Consider the following 3,838-nt stretch of genomic DNA (forward strand, 5'->3'; position numbering starts at 1 on the left):
TCTAGGATTTTTTGGTTTTCTATGGTTTTTAGGATTTTTTTTGGATTTTCTAGGGTTTTTTGGGTGTTTTATGATTTTTTAGTGTTTTTTAGTGTTTTCTAGAATTTTTAGCATTTTTTTAGGATTTTCTAAGATTTTTAGGATTTTTTAGTGTTTTCTAGGATTTCTAGGACTTTTTAGGGTTTTTTAGGGTTTTCCAAGGTTTTCTATAGTTTTTTAAAGTTTTCTAGGATTTTTATGGTTTTTTAGGGTTTTTGGGGTTTTCTAAGTGTTTTAGGGTTTTTGGTTTTTTAGAGTTTTCGAGGGTTTTTCAGGGTTTTCTAGGTGTTTTAGGGTTTTTTGGTTTTCTAGAGTTTTTTAAAATTGGGTTTTTTCTAGAGTTTTTAGGGTTTTTTTATGTTTTTCTAAGATTTTTAGGGGTTTTTAAGGTTTTGTAGGATTTTTTAGAAAACCCTAAAAACTTTAAAGACCACTAGAAAAACCCTAAAAAGAAATCCTGAAAACCCTAGAAAACACTAAAAAACGATAGATAACCCCTAAAAAAATCCTAAAAATCATAGAAATTCCTAAAAAACTCCAAAAAACCTAGAAAACCCTAAAAAATCATAAAAAGCTCTAAAAACCCTAGAAAACCTAAAAAATCCTAGAAAACTATAAAAATCCTAAAAAACTTTAAAAAACTCTAGAAAACCCTAGATCTCCCTAAAAAACCATACAAAACTCTAGAAAACCGAAAACCCTGAAGAACACTAGAAAACTCTAAAAAACCATAAAAACCCAAAAAAATCCTGAAAATACTAGAAAACCCTAAAAACTCTAAAAAACCATAAAAATCTTAGAAAATTTTAAAAAACTCTAGAAAATCCTAGAAATCCCAAAAAAATCCTAAAAACAAAAAAACCCCCTAAAAAAATACTAGAAAACTCTAAAAAAAACCCAAAAAACCCTAGAAAACTCTAAAGAACCCTAAAAAGCTAGAAAACCTTAAAAACTTAGAAAGCCCTAAAAATCCTAGAAAACCTTAAAAAACCCTGAAAACCGTAGAAAACCCTAAAAACCGAAAAAATCCTAGAAAACCCTAAAAACCCTAGAAAACCCAAAAAAATTGTAAAACCCTAGAAAATCCTAAAATCCCCAAAAAAACCATAAAAATCCTAGAAAACCCTAAAAAATTTTAAAAATCCTAAAAATCTTAGAAAACCCTAAAAAACCCCAAAAATCCTTGAAAACCCTAAAAAAATCCTAAAAAACAAAAAAAAACCTTAAAAACCTAGAAAACCAAAAAAAATCCTAGAAAACTTTAAAAAATGCTAGAAAAGCCTAAAAAACCAAAAACCTTAGAAAACCCTAAAAAAAATCCTAAAACCCTGAAAAATCCTACAAAACCTTTAAAAATACTCGAAAACCATAAAAAAAACCCTAAAAACACAGAATACCCTAAAAGCCCTAGAAAAGCAAAAAAATAGAAGAAAACTTTAAAAAACTCTAGAAAACCCAAGAAAACCCTAAAAACCCTAGAAAACCATAGAAACCCTAGAAAACCCTAAAAAACCTAGAAAACCCTAAAAAACCCTAAAAAACCTAGAAAAACAACCCTAAAAATCCTAGAAAACCTTAAACACCCTAGAAAATCCTAAAAATCCTAAAAAATCCTAAAAATCCTAGCGAACCCTGGAAAACCCTAAAAACCCTAGAAAACGGTAGAAAGCCCAAGAAAACCCTGAAGAACACTAGAAAACCCAAAAAACCCAAGAAAATCCTGAAGAACACTAAAAAACCCTAAAACTCTAGAAAACCTTAAAAATCATAAAAACCCTAGAAAACCCTAAAAAATCCTAAAATCCCGAAGAAAACCATAAAAATCCTAGAAAACTTTAAAAAACTCTAGAAAACCCTAAAAATCCTAGAAAACCCTAAAAAATTTTAAAAATCCTAAAAATCTTAGAAAACCCTAAAAAACCCCAAAAATCCTTGAAAACCCTAAAAAAATCCTAAAAAACAAAAAAAAAACCTTAAAAACCCTAGAAAACCAAAAAAAATCCTAGAAAATTTTAAAAAATGCTAGAAAAGCCTAAAAAACCAAAAAACCTTAGAAAACCCTAAAAAAAATCCTAAAACCCTGAAAAATCCTACAAAACCTTTAAAAGACTCGAAAACCATAAAAAAACCCTAAAAACACAGAATACCCTAAAAGCCCTAGAAAAGCAAAAAAATAGAAGAAAACTTTAAAAAAACTCTAGAAAACCCAAGAAAACCCTAAAAACCCTAGAAAACCATAGAAACCCTAGAAAACCCTAAAAACCCTAGAAAACCTTAAAAACCCTAGAAAACCCTAAAAATCCTAAAAACCTAGAAAACCCTAAAAACCCTAGAAAACCTTAAACACCCTAGAAAACCCTAAAAACCCTAAAAAACCTAGAAAACCCTAACAAACCCTAAAAATCCTAGAAAACCTTAAACACCCTAGAAAATCCTAAAAATCCTAAAAAATCCTAAAAATCCTAGAGAACCCTGGAAAACCCTAAAAACCCTAGAAAACGGTAGAAAGCCCAAGAAAACCCTGAAGAACACTAGAAAACCCAAAAAACCCAAGAAAATCCTGAAGAACACTAAAAAACCCTAAAACTCTAGAAAACCTTAAAAAATCATAAAAACCCTAGAAAACCCTAAAAAACCCTAAAATCCCGAAGAAAACCATAAAAATCCTAGACAACTTTAAAAAACTCTAGAAAACCCTAAAAATCCTAGAAAACCCGAAAAAATCCTAAAAATCTTAGAAAACCCTAAAAAACCCAAAAAAATCATTGAAACCCCTAAAAAATCCTAGAAAACAAAAAAAACCGTAAAAACCCTAGAAAACCAAAAAAATCCTACAAAACTTTAAAAAAGTCTAGAAAAGCCTAGAAAATCCTAAAAAACCCAAAAAACCCTAAAAAATCCTAAAAGCTCGAAAAATCCTACAAAACCATAAAAAAGCCTCGAAAACCATAAAAAATCCCAAAAAACACAGAATACCCTAAAAAAATCCTAAAGCCCAAGAAAAGAAAAAATCCTAGAAAACTTTAAAAACTCTAGAAAACCCAAAAAAACCATAAAAACCCTAGAAAACCATAAAAAATCGGAGAAAACTCTAAAAATCCTAAAAAACCATAAAATTCTTAGAAAACTTTAAAATTATAGAAAACAATGGAAAACATTAAAAAACCTAGAAAACCTTAAACCCTAAACCTAGAAAACCATAGAAAACCCTAAAAATCCTAAAAAACCCTAGTGAACCTAAAAATCCTAAAAATCCTAAAAAAACCCTAGAGAACCCTAAAAACCTTAAAAACCCTAGAAAATCCTAGAAAATCCAAGAAAACCCTGAAGAACACTAGAAAACTCTAAAAAACCCTAAAAACCCTAGGAAACCATAGAAACCCTAGGAAACCTTAAAAACTCTAGAAAACCCTAAAAACCTTAAAAAAATCCTAAAAACCCTAAAAAAACCCTAAAAACCCTAAAAAAACCTAAAAACAAAAACCCTAAAAAAAAAAAAAAAAAACCCTAAAAAAACCACTAAGAAAACCCGAAAATCCTAAAAAAATCCTAAAAACCGTAAGAAACCCCTAAATACCCTAAAAAACCCTGAAAAAACCTAGAAACTCACAAAGCCCAAAAAATCCTAGAAACCCTAAAAAAACTCTAAAATACCCTAAACGTCCTAAAACCAAAAAAACCCTACAAAAATGAAGACCAAAAAAATCCTAGAAACTTTTAAAAAACTCTAGAAAACCTAAAAACCCTAAAAACCCAAAACACCTAGAAAACGCTATTTAAAACCACTCCTAAAAGACCC

This window comes from Arachis hypogaea, chromosome 15, assembly GCF_003086295.3.
Source record: "Arachis hypogaea cultivar Tifrunner chromosome 15, arahy.Tifrunner.gnm2.J5K5, whole genome shotgun sequence".
Classification (NCBI taxonomy): domain Eukaryota; kingdom Viridiplantae; phylum Streptophyta; class Magnoliopsida; order Fabales; family Fabaceae; genus Arachis; species Arachis hypogaea.